The sequence below is a fragment of the Uranotaenia lowii genome, chromosome 2, assembly GCF_029784155.1.
Source record: "Uranotaenia lowii strain MFRU-FL chromosome 2, ASM2978415v1, whole genome shotgun sequence".
In the NCBI taxonomy this organism is placed as follows: domain Eukaryota; kingdom Metazoa; phylum Arthropoda; class Insecta; order Diptera; family Culicidae; genus Uranotaenia; species Uranotaenia lowii.
In genome coordinates, this window is record NC_073692.1 from 81,794,425 (window position 1) to 81,815,301 (window position 20,877).

General features: G+C 34.8%; 1 protein-coding gene across 1 annotated transcript in view; it reads right to left on the bottom strand.

Annotated features, from left to right (window-relative positions):
* Positions 1 to 20,877, bottom strand: part of LOC129746497 (uncharacterized) — a 131,444-nt gene that overhangs the window by 71,805 nt on the left and 38,762 nt on the right. Inside the window, exon 2 of the mRNA XM_055740167.1 lies at positions 19,368 to 19,607. The gene's annotated coding sequence lies outside the window, so the exon portion shown is untranslated. The remainder of the gene's footprint in view (positions 1 to 19,367; positions 19,608 to 20,877) is intronic.

Here is a 20,877-nt window from a genome sequence, read left to right on the forward strand (position 1 = left end):
TCCTTAATATGCGCATATAGCCTGCTTCTCCCCTAGTGATAGTGATGTCAATTGAATTTATTGTTTTTCATTGTCAAAAGACATGCTAAAAACTTTTTTTTATCGTCAACAAAGTTGTTCAGCGGAAAATTTCCTTTAGAGAATTGGCACAACAACCATCAGCAGGCTCAGTTCTACAGAAGAAACAAAAATGATTGAACAAACCTAAAAGTTGAAATTTACTCATGTAAACATAACTTAAAAATTCTGCAAGAAATCATTGAAACGAAGCTTTTTTTAACCCCAGGGTTTGAGAAATTCAAATTGACCCCAATTCGACTCAGTCTACTGTTATATTAAACATTTCAATTCCGATTTTCATTTTCTTTCTCAGTTTTCTAGAACTTCAATCAGTATGATAAAAGTTATTGACGAATTGGTTTTTAAGCATTTTTTGGATGGTTTGAGTTTAAGCTATTTAAGGTACTTTTAAAATGTTCAAAATAGATAAAAAGTATAAAAGTTGTATTGAAAGTTTTGTACAGAAATTTTTTTTAGAAATTTTGTTATCAGTGATATCTTTGAAAAATTATTCGTATGCATATATGCATCCATTATAACTGCATAATACCCACTATACATTCGTCTCCACAATTCAGAGCTTTATATTTCCGGTTGTCCCATGCGTTATGGAATTTGCCATATTCATAAACATGTACACACGGCAAACATTCCCGTTGACAATTTTCCGGTACTTTTGGCACTGCATTCAGACCACCATATTCATTCCCCTAAAAGCTGCTCCAGAATGGAACCGGAACGGAATGGAATAATCACAGCAGGATGCTGTTCTGTTATGCTGTTTTTATTTTTTTATTTTTTCCTAGGAAGAGGTTTATTTTTTCTCCAGGTCTGCATTGGAATGGCACAGACTAATATTTCACTATACCAGTTCTGTGATCGGGGGCAGATTTCAGTTGAAGCACATTATTCTCGCAAGTGTTTGTTTTCTTCGGCGCTCTGCGAAAATGGGACACAGACCTTGCAGATGCTTAAGTATCTATAGGATGCAACGAATCGTGCTGAAAAGAAAATCTTTTATTTTTCTCGTTTCTATATCATTTGGTGTGGTTTTGACAGTATCAAAGGGAAATTGTATGGAGTTTCCAGAAACAGACCCTATGACCAAAGCCTTCAATGAAACGGAACGCTGTAAGTCTTCTGACAGTACCACCATAAAAAGTGGCTTTTCAACTTTAACTTTTCCTTCTTTTCCAGGGAAAGCAGGGCAATTGATAGGCGGAATCTAAGCGTCATTTATTTGCAAAGCGTAGTAAGGAAGCAAGTCTTGTAACCCATATTTACTGAAACCGAGAAAAACAATCGTTAACCGGGTAAAATCTAGGACGAAGGTCAATTGAACTGGGGTACTCCAGGTGAAGAAATTACCTTTTCCATGGAGCGCACGAAATCGTGATCGATTATTTCAGGTTCCACCCACAATTATCAGTGAGTGTTAATCCGCACAACTCGGCGCGGGTTGAGTAGAGAAGTAGTGAATGCTCACGATGGGTAGTTGGTATGACATTTGGGGTTCAGTCCACCAGCCAAAGCCTAAGAAGGTCTAACCTTTTTCAGCAGCAGTTGTAAATCAGATTGTGCTCTACCTCTAGTGGAGGTAGTTTACACACAGAAGGAGTCTCGGGTTGAAATTTATTATGTTGATACACTAGGCCCACTGAACTTGCTGAGCCCGGAGATTGGCGGAGAATTGTGACCGTAGAGAAAAGTTTTGGTCCCAGCTTTGTCGGTGATTTTGTTTGGTAAACCAACAAAGAAGTGAATAATGAGAGGTTTTCTCAGATTGGGTTGGGCCGGAAAATGAGCTACGGGTATAATTTGCTCTTTGTCAAAGATCATTCGGAACGAGCTGCCGATAATCGATAGATTAAAGAAGATTGCGATGAAAATATCTACAACCTTTTGAGGAAGAATAAAATGTGATATGAATTTTCCAATATCGTATTGAAATATAGTATACTCCAGAAAAAAATGCAAAAATTTTAATCAGTCTGATTCCGGTTGATGACTTTCGATGTTTTTTTTTGTGTATAAGTGTATATATTACCTTCATCCAGAGGTGCCAGGTGGTTTTATCAAAAAATCAGGACAGTGCGATGAAAAAAATCAGTATTTTTCAGGACACCACTAAATTGATGAAAATAACATACAACTCTGCTTGGATTGCATAACTAAAGGCGAAATACAGGTGCTGAAGACGCCTCAAATTATGCAACTGAAGCGAGAAGAATTTTGGCTGGCTTGCAGTTAATATCGAAAATCACCATTTTAATATGATTTGAACCAAAGATCATCATCGATTAAACTGGTTAAACTTTTTTATTAAAGAGGGTCATTTTTCAAAAATCAGAACATCAGGCCTCTCGAATATCAGGACAAATCCTGAAAAATCAGGACACCTGACACCCCTGCCTTCATCTGTAAATTGATGTAAACAGATGTAAACAAAGCAGAAAGTGACCAGTTTACTTCTCGCCCAAATATGTTTCAAGAAAATTAAGGGGGCTGTAGCGACTGTTTACCGTGTGACACGTTCTCCCTTTTGTGGAAAACTTATTTCCGTTCATATCGATTGAACGGGAGGCATGCACCCTCTTGCGCTGGAAATTGTAAGTCAAGATCGACGACAGCTTAGCCGGCGTGTGTTTGTGTGTGTGCGCGTGTTAAGAGGAAGATGGATGGAGATTACCGACTCGAAAGGGCCTATCGGTCGACAGAGAGTTAAACTCGCAATTATCTGCTACACATCTCCCCTTAACACTAAAAAAATGAATATAGATTTTTTTTTACAGTTACTAAAGTAATACTTTGAGTTAAAGATGTACCTGGAATATTCGGTACAACTCTACTTCGGGACAATCCTGTTGAAAAATAACGGAATAAATATAGCATCATTAGACTGAGTCGATTTGGGGTCATTTTTAAATTTCTCAAACCCTGGGGTCTAAAGCTTCGTCTTGGTCCAAAACTTATCCATGATTTTTTGCAGAATTTTTAAGTAACGTTTACATGAGTAAATTTGAACTTTTAGGTTTGTATGGAAAAAATGAATATTTTGTACTGAAAAATCTACTTCATTTTGATTTTTTTTCTTTGGAACCAGCCAGCTGACAGTTTTGTGGCATCCTGAATAATAAGATAAACTCACACAATGAGATAAGTGTTCCAAGAGTATGTAACAGTATTAATATTGAGCATAGGCGAGAGCAAGAGTCAGTCTAGAGAGAAACGGCAAACGGAGAATATCAGAGACAGCACATTGGCGACCGTGACAGGAGCACTGCCTTTCCTTTGGAAAGAGTATTTTGAACTTTTTTCTTTTTGGATCGAGGAAAGAACAGTGACAGCAGTGGCAGCGTGATGTTGGTACAAGGACGATGGTGATGGAAGGACAGTTGTGCTGAAAGGACGATGGTGATGGAAGAGCGATAGCGATGCATGACGGTGGGGGTCGAGTGTCGAGTGGGCAAGATAGTGACTTGTCAGCAGAGGTGTAAAGTTTGCTAAACCAAAGACGATTAAATGTTTTTAATACTGGAGACGCAAAAAAAAACATTTCAACAAAGCGCAAGTGCAAAAGCTATCCTTAAATAGAGTGAGGCTCACGATCGGAGAAACTTAACAAACCTGAATCTGAGAATAAGCTCATGGTCAGGTGTGGATAAAAAAATAAAAAAACTTGAATCTGAGTAAAGGCTCATGGTCAGGTTGAAGAAAAATAAAAAATCCTGAATCTGAGTAAAGGCTCATGGTCAGGTTGAAGAAAAAATCAAAAATCCTGAATCTGAGTAAAGGCTCATGATCAGGTTAAAGAAAAAAAAACCTGAATCTGAGTAAAGGCTCATGGTCAGGTTTAAGAAAAAAAATCCTGAATCTGAGTAAAGGCTCATGGTCAGGTTAAAGAAAAAATGGAAATCCTGAATCTGAGTACAGACTCATGGTCAGCTGACAATGAAAAAAATGCTGAATCTGAGAATCAGCTCAAGTGATCAGGTTTCAATGAAAAAAAAATCCTCAATCTGAGAATAACGCTCATGGTCAGGTCGAAAAGGAAACTAATCCTGAACCTGAGAATAAGCTCATGGTCAGGTCGGCATGGAACGAATTCTAAACCATTGAGGAAGCTTAGAGTCAGGAAAAGCATAAAGTGAAGGAGGGAAGAATTTGTGTAATACTGACCCGAGCAGACTTTTATGGCAAAATTATAGCAAATTTTGCTATCACGCCCTGAGAGCCAAATTTGCTTTCATTTTGCTTGACATAAGGTGGTACACAGCAAAAATGAGAGCACAAATTTTCATACTTGGTTAGCAAAGTGATGCCTAATTTTGCTAAAACTGAGACCCTAACTACAGCTCATTTTTCGAGAGCTTGGAGAGCACAATGATGCCATATCAAGGCATCAACAGAATTTCCTTGACAGCTAAATTTGGCATCAATATGCTCTCGAAACATACGTTTTACTGTGTACCACCTTAATTCAAGCAAAATTAAAGCAAATTTAACGGTCAAAGCGTGATAGCAAAATTTACTGTAACATTGCCATATAGTTATTTTTCTCAGAAACATTTCATAAGGTCAAATAAAATCAAAATTTATTTTGGTTTTGGCTTTATGCCAAAAGGCTTTTATGTCAAATGACCTTTATTCCATATGACCTTTATGCCAAATGTCATACTTCCGAATTCTGATAGATGCTGTTATCCACAAGGCGATGGCATTTTTTTCACCGTAATTTATCTACAAATTAGATTTAAAAAATAAACATTAAAACAAAAATGTAGCGTACTAGCTAGCGGATCTTTGGGGATTAATAAACCTATCTGTTTAAAATCCCAATAAAAAAATCAAGCTTCCTTTGAAACAAAAAGTCGACATTGCTTAAGTATTCGTGTATGCGCACCGAGAGCAACATTGAATCACCATAATTCGGGAAAGTTATCCCGAATTTTGCAAGCAAAGCAGCATAGCATGTTTCGGTACCTATACATATTTTAACCGTAAAGTATCGTCTAACACATAGAAAAGAATGAAGAAATACCACCCATAACTATGCAACTGCAAATGAAGGCAATTTTATGACACTCTTCAGTGTTAATTCAAATCGCCTACACTTATTCAAAAGTTGCTACATCGGCATATCACGGGCTTTGTTACACTGTTATATGTGCCCAATTTAACTGACTATTCAATGCTTTAATGTAGTAAATGGTTCAAAGGTCGCTAATTATGGACCAGTTATTTTTTTATAAAATTTTTAAAAAAATATCGAAAAGAATAAAAAAATATTTGACGCCCTCAGAGCCAAAGGGGTTTAAGTGCAAAAAAAAACGAAATTTTGAGTTAATAATGACAAATGATTCTTCATGTTTCAAACTATATTTTAGGATTTTTGAATTTTTTTCACATATCTACTTTTACGAAATAAAAATACAATTTTTTTAAAAATATAGTGGAAATTGCCAATCACTACAAATTAAAAGCGTGTTTTCTCGAATATAGCTATAAGGCACTTTAACCTCTTTGGCTCAGAAGGCATCAATTATAAAGTGAATGATTAAACGGTGTGATAATAAAATAGAAACTTACAAAATTTAAAAAAAAACCTGACTTACCGGTTTTGTGGTACGTCATCCAGCAGCTCGTGCTTTCTTCCAGATTCTTCTTAGGCACCTTCACTAGCTGAAGTCATCATCAGACCGTCATTAGTCATTAGACCACAGGTACTATGGATCGATTGACGAGTTCAATGACTGTGATGGTATCACTAATTGAAAATAGCTGTAAGGAAAATTAATTTGTTTTTAGAATTTGATTAGAATAGTGTTAACTAGATTGAACAGGAGAGATGCGCTTAGAATATTGATTGTGATAAACTTACTTCACACGGTTTCGGTACATTAATTGCCTCAACGAGTCTCCTATTTTTACGAAATTAACGCGAAACATTTTATTTCTTAAACTCTACTACGCGCTAAAATTAGGTTTTGTAAAACATTGGAATCTATGGCTACTGGTATAAAGATAAAATTCCAACCGTACTTGTCTAAAATCTCTTAAAACTGTTTGAATTCCGGTTACCCTGCATGACACAATTTTCGAGGGAAAATCAAATGAATCGAAATGAAACCAATTTTCAGAGTAAAGAAGACGAATAGATATTATACAACGAATCTATTGGAATTTTACATTTCAATCATTCCCCTTCGATTAATCTGTATTAAAAAACCAAATATTGTTATTGATGAATCAAATTCTGCCCTGTTAATTTTCACGCGAGCTATATTTTTTTCCTATTTTGCGAGCCTGTTAACGTCACTATAAATAAAAAAAAAACAAATTAACAATTTTTCAAACTGCAACTAAGTAACATGTATGAAGGTCTTGTCGGATTTAGATAAACCCCCTAGATTCTAAAAAGGCCAAAAAATCTACAAACAACACTTCCGGATTCAACGGAGGCAAGCCGAGATATTTGGGCACATTTCAAGATAAAAACATGAACAATTGACATACCTGTGAAAAATAGCTGCTTTCCTCCGGAAGTTTCCACTCGGCTCTGCGGTTAGATTAAACTTTAGTCCTAAACCTAAATCAGTCAACTGGAGCTCCTCGTTCGGACATTGCCAGCGGCCGAATCGAGTCGTTTCGGTGCTCTTTCACAGATCGGTTTACACGGGCTAACTTGTCGAATCGGTTCGCGTTGCGTTCGGTCCGAGCCAGATGGATGGTAAGCAGTCGGAGCGTTTTCGCCGTTTGGGTGCTTGGGATGTGTATGCTGCGTTGTGAAATAGTTCGCATCCCTGGTCATCCGGCCGGTGCCGTGCGATTGGCTCGACCGACCAGTCACTGGCAAAGCAAGTGGAATTTTGCTCCAGATTGGGTGCCGTTGGCAAGCCTTGATTGATCGAAGAAATTGTACACAAAATCAAATCAATTTCAAATGTTTACTAAAATGCTACACTTAACTCACCTCTGGAAACGAAGAAATTCATTTTGACTACCGGGAAACAAAATTTAATGATTCTGGAAAAAATCACTGCAGTCTTGAAAACGGTAAAAACACAACAACAGGTTTGTTTACTTTTTGTCTCTTTTTGCTTGGTTGGACCAGTGGCATTGTATGTATGTCCAACTCATCTTTTTGTATGCGCAACGCGATTGTTCTGTTGTTATGGAAAAAATACATAATAGAGTTGTTTTTGACATTTCTCACGCACATTAACTGGCGTTCCACTGGCGTGTACGGACGAGAACGGGACAATTAACCTCCAAAAATTCCAGTGCAAAAATTGAGCAGCCGGCCTACGAACACGGTCGTTTTTGAGGTTAATGTTCCCAAAACGAAGAAGTGTTAGTGAAACGCCCTGAATTATAACACGAATACTACTAGCAGCAAATAGGACTATACACGATGGATTGATTGTTATAAGTAAAATTACAAGTGTTTATAAATTTTTAGAATTTTTGGTGACAGAAAATCAAATGTTCTGTGCTTTCAATATAAATGACATAAAATCGTATTTTTTCGATGATCAGTTTCCTGAGTTAGATCAATAACTCCTATCACCAAAGTGTCTGCACCTGGACTACATCGGTAAGCACAAATAATATTTGTTTTTATAAGTTCATAAATAATTAGTACATTTGTTATTGCATAAATACTGATCTCAATTTAAAATGAGTTCAGTATTTAAGCAATTACATATTATTTGTGCTTACTGATGTAGTCCAGGTGATAGGAGTAATTGATCTAACTCAGGAAACTGATCATCGAAAAAATACGATTTTATGTCATTTATATTGAAAGCACAGAACATTTGATTTTCTGTTACCAAAAATTCTAAAAATTTATAAACTTCTGTAATTTCAGTTATAACAATCAATCCATCGTGTATTATGTATTTTTTCCCTAACAACAGAACAATCGCGTACTATAAACGCCCTGAATGATCACCAGAAGCTTATAAAAAAAACTATTTGAAACTCAGAAATCCTAACCTTACGTTATGATCTTTTTAAAGTCAGAAACACAGCCACAAATGTCAATAATTATCAATAATTATTCTATTTTTTTTAATTATTTCAATTAATGATGTTTATACTCATGTGCGTATTGTTGAACAATTTACAAACATGAACTTCTTTCTAATTTAAGATAACTGTTAGAACAATTGCAACAACAAAAATTGAGTTTTTCACTGGTTTTAATTTTCTCACTACTTTCGTACTAGCTTGGTATTTTGTGAAATTCAAATATGTAAAAGAATTTTTATCCCTTTAATGCATGACTTTTTTTAAATGGAAAAGCAATTATTAATTCTGTGAAATAATAACATTTTAATTTGAATAACACAACTGAACAGTTTTGAAGCAATAACTTTGAGTCTTATGAGAGTTCGGGATACATTTAAAAAAATTGTGATTAGGTGAGGACGTAAGAACTCTTAAATTTAAAGTTGACCATAAGTTTGTAAAAATACGTTGGTATAAACATCAAAACATTGTGATGTCACTGCTTTTCTTTCAAAATGAAAGATACTTTGATTTTTTTTTTTTCAAAATTAAGTGTTCCTCAATTATGTTAGTTGTACAGCAAATTATGCTGTAATTTTGGTCTCAGGTTTTTATTCATGAAAATATATGAATAGCTTAATTATGCCTAGTTTTGCTATCGTATAAAAGTCTACACCAAATTGTGCTCATTGTTTGCTGTTGATACCTAAATGTGGTCTCGATTTGCTGTCAAATAAAATTATATGAAACCTTAATTATGCCTAATTTTGCTCTCGTACAATATTTTACAGCAAAAAATGCTATCATTTTGCTTTTGACACCTAATTATGATCTCAGTTTGCTATCAATTCGGGCATCAAAGTCTGCTCGGGGAAACGGATAAAGGCTCAAGGTCATATTAATAGCATGAGACAAAAAAAGCTAATAGTGGAAATGAAAAATTGTTGAAAAATTTTATAAGAAAATTGAGTACTTTAAAAAAATAAGAACTTCAATTGAGACAGAATTCGATAAATCACAGACACGAGAGGATTGCCTTTCAAAATCAAAAGAAGAAAAAAAGCCTGGAGTAAAATAGGATAATCATGTACAGGAAAAGTAACAAGTAGAAACGAGAAAAAGACAGCAGAAAAAAGTATATTTGATTAATGTCATGAAGATGAAGATAGGTTTTCAAATGTTAGAAAAAAAAGAAGCGAGACCGCAAAAAGAAAAAGTAGTGAGGAATTGCTATGATGCCTATTTGAATATATTCAATCAATGCAATGAGTGAAAATATTAAAAGGACTGTAAGAGAATAGAAAAAATAAGATGGGTCAAGAAAATCAAGAAAAAGAGATAACTTTATTGATCCATTGAAACCATTCATTAAAGAGAGAGATAAAATGTAACTCAAAATACTTCAAAATTGGTAAAAAAATGGTAAAAGAGTAATGAACATGAAAATAAAACAAATCATAAAAATACATAAGAAATTAAAAAGGAAAACATTGGGAATCAATAGATCAATAATAAACAAAAAATTCAAGAAGATAATGGTGGAACAACACGCCGGAAAAGGATCTGAAAAAATTAATAGAAAATAACAAGTCAAAAGTTTTGTAAAGAGGGGAAGAGGTGGATAGAATAAATGGTAAGGAGATAGAAAACACAAAAATAAACATATTGAGAAAACGAGAAGAAAACAGATTGTAATGTTGTTGAGAATGGTAACAAAAACAATCCAAATTTAGAAGTAGAAAAAATGCTGAACAAAAGGGTAGATACGAGTGACTGGTTTTTGTGCAAAGGGAGGATGTGGCATCCTGAATAATAAGATAAACTCACACAATGAGATAAGTGTTCCAAGAGTATGTAACAGTATGAATATTGAGCATAGGCGAGAGCAAGAGTCAGTCTAGAGAGAAACGGCAAACGGAGAATATCAGAGACAGCACAAGTTTTTATGCCAATTTTTAAAATTCCTTAAGGAGATTTTCCGCTGAACAACTTTTTTGAAGACCGTAACTTCGTATCTTATTAGGCAAAAAAGTAATTAGCTGTTTAACAGAGCCTAGCCAGGAATTGCATGGCTACTTTTCATGCAATACTTCGCGAGTCTCCAGCAGTGATATCAATTGAATTTATTGTTTATGAATGTGAAAAGACATACCTCTGTTAAACAGCTAAAAACTTTGTTATCTAATTAGATACGTACTTACAGTCTTCGACAAAGTTGTTCAGCGAAAAATTTCCCTTAGGAATTTTATAAATTGGCACAAAAACTGTCAGCTGGCTCGGTTCCACAGAAGAAACAAAAACGATGTTGATTTTTCAGTACAAAATAATCAATTTTCCCATACAAACCTAAAAGTTCAAATTTACTCATGTAAACGTAACTTAAAAATTCTACAAAAAATCATGGATGAGTTTTGGACCAAGACGAAGCTTCTAAGATTCCAGGGTTTGAGAAATTCAGAAATGACCCCAAATCGACTCAGTCTATTGCATCATCTTCTTTTTGACGTAGAATTATGTCCTACGGTAATACTATAGAGGTGCAAATTGATATTCGTGAAATGATCTCGCGTCACGAAAACGGACATCATATCTAAAGGATTATGACCTCATCGCCTAACCAAAAGAGAAAAGTAAAGAAACCAAGCATTGTGCGTGAAAAATTCGAGGAACTGTTAGCAAATTATTTACTATTTAAGTTTAAAACTATGAGCAAACGAAGGTGTTTGTAAATAGCTGTTTTGTCGTGAAAAACGTTTTTTTTTTATTTTTTTTTAATATGTCTTTATTTGTATCAATTCATCATTACATTTATATTACATTATTACATTAAATTAGGTGTTCAGCTCAATAATGAACTGTTCAGAGCCCTATAGTTAACTAGATAATAAAAATTTATTTATAAGATTTAAGTTTGCTGAGCGCAATCAAGTATTTAATGTAGGAGAACATCCTGTAATGGCAAAAAAATTTTAAACTTAAAACTAAACACTATACTAAAATAAAACTAATTATAAAGAGAACGAATCTCTGCGATGGAAGACTGCATCGATTTGCCTCTGAAGTTGGAGATGATGTTGTTGGCCATCTCTTCGATAGATTCAATGCCCACAATCCGATGAAGATCTTCGGTGCTGTGCCAAGGTGGAAGCCGCAAAATCATTTTCAGAACCTTGTTCTGAATCCTCTGGATGGCTTTCTTCCTCGTCGCGCAGCAGCTAGACCAAATCGGAACTGCATACATTATCGCTGGTCGGAAAACCTGTTTGTAGATAAGAATCTTATTTCGCCGACACGACTTGGATTTCCTGTTGATGAGAGAATAAAGAGATTTAGTGTATTTATTACATTTAGATTGAATATCTTCAATGTGATTTTTAAAAGAAAGATTCCGATCAAGTGTAAGTCCCAAGTACTTCACGTGATCAGACCATTCTAATGAAACCCCATTAAAAGTTATGGAATGATTTTCATTAGCTTTTAAAAATTTAGCTCTTGGCTTATGGGGAAATAAAATAAGTTGAGTTTTGGAAGCGTTAGGAGAAATTTTCCACATTTTCAAGTAATTCAAAAAGGAATTTAAATTTTGTTGCAATCTACTGCGTACCACCCGTAAATTTCGACCTTTGGCTGAAAGCAAAGTATCATCAGCAAATAATCTTCTACCCTTTCCTTCTGGTACATCAGGAAGATCAGAAGTAAAAATATTGTATAAAATTGGCCCAAGTATACTACCCTGAGGGACACCAGCTCTAATGGGCTAAAGCTTTCAGAACATGAATTTTGATAGCTTACTTGTAAGGTTCGGCTAGTCAAATAATTTTGTATAATTTTGGTGAGATATACAGGAAAATAAAATCGAGCAAATTTAACTACTAAACCTTTGTGCCAAACACTGTCGAAAGCTTTTTCAATATCAGGAAGAGCAACACCAGTTGAACAACCTTCAGATTTGTTAGCGTTAATCATATTAGTTACACTCAAAAGTTGATGTGTAGTAGAATGTCCATGACGAAAAAAAAATTGTTCATCAGGGAAAATAGAATTCTGATTAATGTGAATCATCATTCTATTCAAAATAACTCTCTCAAATAGTTTACTTAAAGAAGGAAGCAAACTAATTGGTCGATAACTTGAAGGCTCTGAAGCACTTTTTCCAGGTTTCAAAATTGGAGTTACTTTGGCATTTTTCCATTTATTGGGAAAATGAGCCAATTGAAAACATTTGTTGAAGATTTGAACTAAAAAATTTAAAGTGCTTTCAGGCAACTTTTTAATAAGAATATAGAAAATTCCATCTTCCCTCGGGGCTTTCATATTTTTAAATTTCTTGAAAATCAATTTAAGTTCATCAATATTTGTCTCAAAAGAACTTTCAAATACATTTTGTTTAGAAAGAATATCATCAAATTCAAGGGAAATTTGAGCATCAATTGGACTAACAACGTTTAAATTAAAATCATGAGCAGACTCAAATTGTTGGGCCAATTTTTGAGCTTTTTCTGCATTAGTTAAAAGAAGTTTATCCCCGTCTTTCAAAGTAGGAATTTGCTTCTGGGGCTTTTTCAGAATTTTAGTTAATTTCCAAAATGGCTTTGAGTAGGGTTTTATGTCCTTTACTGCTTTGGCAAAATTTTCATTACGAATGAAATTAAAACGACGTTTGATCTCTTTTTGAAGGTAGCAATAAATAAATTTCAAATAAAGATCCCTAGTACGGTGATATTGGCGTCGACGAATGTTTTTCAGTCGTATCAAAAACTGAAGATCATCATCAATTAAAGGTTGATTAAATTTATGTTTAACTTTGGGTATTGAAGCGGCTTTAGCATTGACTATTGAAGTTGTCAAATTTTCTACAACCAAATTAATATCTTCTATTGAATTAAGTGGAACGTTTACATCCAAATTACGTTCAATAAAATTCCTATATCGCTCCCAGTCAGCTTTTTGAAAGTTAAAAGTTGATTTTAAAGGGTTTTCAATGGGACTTTGTGATAAAGAAAAAGTTACTGGAAGGTGGTCTGAATCGAGGTCCGCATGAGTATCTAATTGACTACAATGCTCGCCTAAATCCGTTAGAACCAAATCAATTGTGGAAGGATTTCTAATCGAAGAAAAACAAGTATGCCCATTAGGATATTCAACAGTGTAATAACCTGCAGAGCAGTCATTAAATAAAATAAAGCTTAGTTCTTTTAGAAATGGGACACTTTCTTTTGCTAATAGCTCGTTTACTAGTAATCGGACATTCAAAATTTTGACAGCATTTTGTTGCCTGTAAAAAGTACTATCCGACCTATTTTTTTCAAAATTTAAAATGCACGCGTTTTTGAGATATTTACGATGCAAGAGAAAAAGGAAAAAATAATTTTGCACACTTTCATTTAAAATCCATCATTATCTAATTGATAGCCGACAAAACCGTTGATTATTCAAAGAACTACTGTGTGTGAGTAGTGGAAAAGTATGGAAACACTGTCAAAAATGTCCACAAAGTTCAAATCAACCATTGGAAAGAAGCGTTTGATCGGCAACTTCGGCTAAGGGTCATCAGGGAAGTCAAGTCTCATACCAGCATTTTTAATTTTCAATAAGCGAAAAACTAAGGGTAGATCGCTGAAATTTCCAAAAAAAAAATTTCTCCGATAAGCTGGAAGTGTTGCCTCTTAATGAGTTATTCAAACCTAACCTCAAACGAAAAAATTTAGCTAGATCCGCAGCTCGTAAGCTGTATATTTGGTTCCGAGGCTATGGGACAGATGATTTCTGATGAACGACAAAACTTATGAAATACCCTATTTTAAACAAACTCCAACGTTTGAATCCTTTACCACGTCTGCTCGTGGCAAGGTCCCAAGTATATTAAAGTATGTATTTGCTGGATATTTTGTATAAAATATAACGATTTGCCAAAATTCTGCTCCTGTGGAAAAAAAACCGCAATTTTCAAAACGAAAACTATGATTTTCACTCTTTTCAAAGGCCTAAAAAGAGTAATCTTTTATGTACCCTTCGCAACCTACGATCTATTCTAACCGATTATACTTTAAGTTCATTCTCCCCATGGTTTTACTTCGTTATTGCCAGATTTAGCCAGCAGAAATTCCATTAAAAACGCTCAAAAAGTGGCTCAAAAATAATCAAATTTGTTGATTTCGAAACAGCTGTATCCACTAAAATGGCCTCAGTTTCTTTTTAAAGAGAAGTATTGGTCCAAAAAGTATCAGAAATTGAAGGAGGGGGATGTAATCACCTAAAATACAGATTAGACGAAGTATTAGTTTGAAAAAACTGATCATTATCGTGACTGAAAAATGTGTGCGCTGGCCGAAGGAAGGTTCCAAGAATAATGTAGAATTTATTCTTACAAAAAAAAGATAAATAATTTTTTTCAAATTTTTTCATGAATTATCATAAGATTACCTTCATTTCTTTCATAGAAAGTATTTAGATCAAACGAAAGGTTTTTGAGATACACGCATTCGTAACTGTCCCATTTCTAAAAGAACTAAGCTTTATTCCCATTTGAATTTGATGAAATATTATTCCAAGATCGGTGTTTTGCATTAAAGTCACCAATAATAAAAAATTTAGATTTATTTCTGGTGAGTTTTTGTAAATCTCCCTTCAAAAAATTTTTCTGTTCACCGCTGCATTGAAAAGGCAAATATGCGGCAATAAATATAATTTTCCCAATAGACGTTTCAAATTCAATTCCAATTGTTTCTAAGACTTTTGTATTGAAAGAAGGAAGAAGTCTAAATTTGAGACGACTATTGATGACAATAGCTACACCCCCACCTTGTCGATCAAGTCGATCATTTCGCAAAATTTTAAAGAAAGCATTGCTTTTCAAGTTATTGTCTGGCTTTAAAAAAGTTTCAGTGATGGCAGCAATATGTATGTTTTGAGTTTTCAAAAATAAAAAGAATTCATCTTGGTTAGCCAGCAAAGATCTAGCATTCCAATTCATAATATTTAAACATCTATTTGGATCCATGAGGGAATCGTAAAGTCATAATAATTTTGTCAGCATAATTAAAAGAAGTTTGGAAAGCTTCAAACATTGAATTTGCTTTCAACATAAGTTGCATCATTTCCATTAAATTTTGATGCAAAAATTTAAATTTTTCCTCAGTAATCTCACCCAAATCAACAAAATTGTTAGGATCAGAAAATGAAGGAAAAGAACAAGTATTTGAATTTCGGGGATTTTCCCAAGCCTTCGCATGAACGTTGAGACTTGGTTTTTTCCCATTTTTATTAGTTATGCCTGGAGAGGGCAACCCACTTTGAACCACCTCTGAGAACGATAAACAACGAGTCTATGGCGCAGAATCAGCACAGGTAATATTAAAATCATTTCGGGTATTACCCAGCCGTGATTCCAATGTAGACCGAGGCTGAACGCGAACAGGCAGGTTGTTTGCCGGCCCGACGTGTGAAGATGAAAAAGAGGAAGGAGGAGAAGAAACTTTTCTGGAAACTTTGGGATTTTTCCTAGAAGCAATAATTTTTGCCCTGATGGGGCAGTCTAGAGAGTTCGAGGAATGATTACCTGCGCAATTTGCACACTTGAAAAATTCTGTTTGTGGCTTATCGCCACCAAAAAGGCATTTAGATTTTTCATGATCGAATGAGCCGCAAAGCATGCATCTGGCATTCATTCTACAATTTTTAGTGCCGTGACAAAAAGCTTGACAACGACGACATTGCGTAATATTTTGTAGAAAATTGGTTGAAGATTTTCGAAAAGGTTCGAATTTGATTCGACAATGAAACATACGACGAGCCTTTTCAAGAATTTGCAAATTATTAACTTGATCCTTTTAAAAATGGATCAAATAAAGCTCAGGAGCAAAACCAACACTACTGATATTATTCGTGTTGGTTCTTTTCCTCATTTGAATTACTTGAATCGGAGAAAAACCTAACAAAGAATTTAATTCAGTTGTTATCTCATCCGGTGTCTGATCGCCGGTGAGACCACGAAGTACAACTTTAAAAGGACGATCACTTCTAGTGTCGTAAGTAAAAAATTGATGTTTTTTATTATTCAAATAATTTAAAATTTTTTGAAAATCATTAAAAGATTCCGCCAAAATACGAGCGGTTCTCCTTCGACCGATCTGAAAAGAAATCTTCACATCCTTGACGGAAGTGACGATTTCTTTCCGAAAGGCATTGAAGTCAGGAATCGTGACCGTAATTGGTGGAACCTTTTCGTTTTTAAGAGTATAAGAAGAAGAAGAAGGTTTCTTAGTACTCTAATCAGAATTAAATATGAATATTTCCTCATCACCGATGTTATGAAGGACATCGAATGAATTGGAAATATCAACTTTTTTGGGCGATGGACCTGAATTAGTTTCGGCAATTCGCTTTCTACCGGCTCTTGAAGCGGCCGATGACTTCCCCATGCTGGAAAGGAAAGAGAAAAATATGAATAAAAGAAAATAAAAATAATTTTAGCACTGAAAAGTGCTGATTGAAAAACAGGTAAGGAAAAATTAAATAATGTAAAAACGTTCCTGCAGGTACACAGCAACGATACGATGCTCCGGCGTACGTGTTGACGGCTCAACGGTACAGATGGGAGTGATCGTGAAAAACGTTAACGATCACAATTCAATTGTATTCAATCCTCTTGAAAAGATCTATTTAAGAAATTTATGGATTGAGAGTCAAATAAATCGCAATCGACTTTACTTACTTCTCAAAAAATCGAATTGCAATCATTGCAGACCACTTTTATCTCGTTGAGCTTTATTCGCAATGCTTCAACTTCGAATATCTTTATCGCGAGTTAATTCACATCAAGTAGAAAAACATACGAATGACCGTTAGTGTCTGAGAATTTCAAATTCATTTCATTTGGCAACCAAACTGACTACTCAGAACGCAAATTTGTTTTGCTAACTGAGAAACTCGAGTTATTCCAGATAGAATTTGCTAGTATTTCCATATCAACCTTTTGTAGTGAACTATTCAAGCTGTAGAAAGTTGGTCCTCCCGATCCAACGAAAATTCATAGTGTGAACTTCCAGAACACTTTCTTGTTGGTCTTTCCGATCTGACGAAAATTCATTGAGTGAACCTTCGGAACACTTTTCTTGTTGGTCCTCCCCGTTACTTTCTAGCTGGAAATGCTCATTTATTTTGTTTGTCAATTCAATGAGAATAAATTGGTGATCTTTATATTAAACAAAAAGTTGAACTGAACAGATTTACAGAACAGAAATGTAATATAAGAGAAAAGTGAAGGGCATGGTTAATAGAGTTGAAATCTCTACTTCGAGAAGTTTTTAAGTGCTCTAGAAGTAAAGATAATTCTATGATACCTACATGAGGTATATTTACTGTTTGATTCTGTTTCTTACTGTTTTACACTCAATGCAGGATTTGGTTAAACCTTCACACAAGTTAAAAGTGTCTTCTAATCTTATTCTTTCTCCCATTCCTCAAATAAAATTCTTTGCTCGGATGCAGAAGTGACCTCAGTCCTAAAGCGCGATATTGATCTTTCATCCTTTTCTACCATTTCCAAACTATCACTCGACTACTAGGATGAGGCCGGCGCCATTATTGACAGTTCAAAAGGAGAGCATCAGTTTTGGACATCGTGAATGTGATGTTAATCCCTAACACAATTCTTTTGAACTTTGATCAAAATTGATGGCCTCGGATTCAATCACGTCAATTATTCAAACAAAAAAGTTATACTATTTCATTGAATAAATAAATACTTTACTCATTGAAAAAAGGCGTGCATGCAATAAAGGGTTAAGAGGCCAAGGCCGGGAATACGTGGAAGGGTCTTTATTTTAGAAACTGGTCATATACTAGGCAATTGATTTGTAAAATTTTCTGAGTTTGTGCTTTTTGTATAATTTTCCAAATATTGTGAATAAAAACAGGCATTTTTCTCCAATAACCGGGCATCCGGGCCGGTCTGGACTTGTCTTGAAAATTTCATTGAAAACCCGGGCAAACCCGGATAAATTTGAGCAATCTTAAATACTTACTGTAGACTAGTGACATATAACCAACTAGAATCATTTTTTAGTATTTTTCATAAAGTTTGGTTTTGATACACTGTCCAGACTTTATTTAATAGAAGACTGGATTAAAAGACTTCTTTTACTATAAAAAAGTTTGGAGAACTATTTGAATTAATGATTAGATTTTTTATGTTGAAGACAAATTCCATTTCTTGGAAAGATAACCTCCTAACTCCCAATTTTTACACCAACGAATCACTTTTAAGTGGTTTTCTTTGAAATTTGGCTTACAGCGAGTTTTAACATTATAAGAGAATTTGTTGTATTGGAACTTATCCAATTAAAAAAAAGAGATCTTAGCACTTACTTTCCTTTACCAAATTTCTGCATTGCATTCGACATCTTAGCGTTGCAGGAGGTGTGTTGAAAGAGCTCCACGCCCCACCTTCAACTATTTGAATGGACTTGAAAGAGCCTGCCTTTTCACTGAAATAACTTAAGGTCTTGTATCATCATGCAAAGAAATTCATACGCACGTAAATAATATTTATTGTAGCATATGTTTCCTTTTGCTTCGTAAGTTCTCGATTAATGCCAAAAAACTTGCATTGAAGCGCTTCTTACCCTTTATAGGAGGGTCTCGAAGAATAATATCTAAGTTTCTCGATCCCAAAAAACCTCTCATGTCAAATTTGAATTCATTTGCTATAGTTCATGAGTGCCCTTCCTTTCTTTAAGTCACCACACTGCAAGACGGGGCAAGGCAAGGGGACTGAAATAATTAAAGAAACATTTCTCCTAACCAAATACCCTCCCATATAAAATAACGTTCCATCTGCTTGAAGAGTTATCGAGATAACAAAAAAATGAATGGGTACCCAAGCTGCCCTTCCTTTCGCCCAACCGGAAGGAGGCCCACGCCGAACTTGCTTTTCATTGCTTGATCATGTTAACCATCATAACAATCTTTCCCGGTCTTGAAAGCCCCTATCTGCCAAGCTTCACGCAACTAGGCTCATCGGTTCCGAGTATCTAGAGATCAGGCAGAAATATGTTTTTATTAATATAGATTTGATATTATTTTGCTTTAAAAATGGATCAAATCTGCTAACAAACAGGTGACTATGGCGTTCATGATCAATTCAATTGTAAATGTTTTTGCTCACCAAATTTGAAGGAACGTTCCAACCGAAATCGTCAAGCAAACAGCAGCTAGCCAGAAGGCTCAACAACCCCAAAAAAATGCAATTACCGGTTCACAAAGTGAACGATTTATTACCCGCCACTTACCGTCTAATAATTTACACCCACCACTTCTCTCGGGGTGTCACCACCTTGAACTCCTGCTTGCCTTCTTCAAACAGGAAGGTTCAAATCTCCGGCTCTCGTCGGTTTACGTTTGACCTGATTGTGGACAAAAAAGTTGCCCGACATTATGGTTCAGCTTCTGCCCTAGGAAGCTAACGTTTCCTTTTTTTCTTTTGGTCACTCTCTGAGTTCACTTTATGTTTTCACAAGGACGTTCCAAATCTGCAAGAAAAGAAAAGAAAATAAATTTATTAAATCTGCTAAATGAATTAAATATTGTATTTGTAAAAATTAAAAATCGTAAAAAAATATTCCCACAATTTATAAAGCATATGAGTTGTTACAAATTCCCTTTCAACCAGTTCAAATGTTGGTTGACTTAACCCAGCTTATGGTCCAATAAAAACAAAAATCAACATGTCAGTAAGTGTTCAATATTTAACCCATAAATCGCATCGCATGATTGGAAAACTTGTAAATTTTTCACCCTGTTTGATGGTGTTACGAAGTGGAACATGCGGGTCGATTCAAAAGAAGAACTGAGCTGTAACCTGGGTGATTTATGGCTCTGCCAGGAATGGAACCAAAACACAAAGTTTGCACACAAATGGTTGTGGGAAAACGTTGTGCTACTGAACTGAACTGATTTCCCAAGCCATACGAAAGCTTTTGCGAAAGGGAAGGATTTGTTGAATCTTAACGGAATCTTTCGTCACGTTTTAAACTTTGTTTGGGATCTGGCAGGGCAAATATCGCTAGACACAAACATGACGGAATGGCACAATCAACAAACCGAAGATGTGTTTAGAATTTACTAGGTGATTTAATTCCTTTTCCCTATTTTGTGAAGTGATAAAATTTTGAACAAATTGTGAATACTAGATAGATAATTCGAGACCTTTAGAAACATCTAGAATTAGAAATGGTTTTCAAATAATCAATTCAATCTTCACTTTCATCAAACACATAAAACACACGTTTAGCAGAACTAGTAAAATGAGTTTTTCAAACATATTGTTATATTTTTAACATTGGAAATTCAGACTTTTTCAACTATTCTTCATGAAAAATAGTTCGTTGCTATGATACTCAATTTGTCTTGTTTCATGCCGATTGAACAAAGTTCCTTCTCGACAGAGCCTATGCTTAAATATCTTCATTTTGTGATGCCACATGTTATATTCGCTACAGATGTAGATGTAAAAATCTTAAATACATTCACGATCCTGTGTACAGCATATTGTTTTTGGATTTTGTAAATATCATTTTCACTCTCGTTTTCATTAAACTGTTAGTAAAACTTTGAAAAAAAAAAACGATTATTGGGCTAGTTAAGGGTTAATGCTAATTGATTATAATTGAAATGAAATCAGGTTGTTTATAATCGAAAAATTAAAGCACATACTGATAACTACCTGGCATCACTGGGATGGACAAATCCCTTTTCGAGGTTATGGTTGAAGCCAATTTGTCACTTATACTGGCGTCCGTA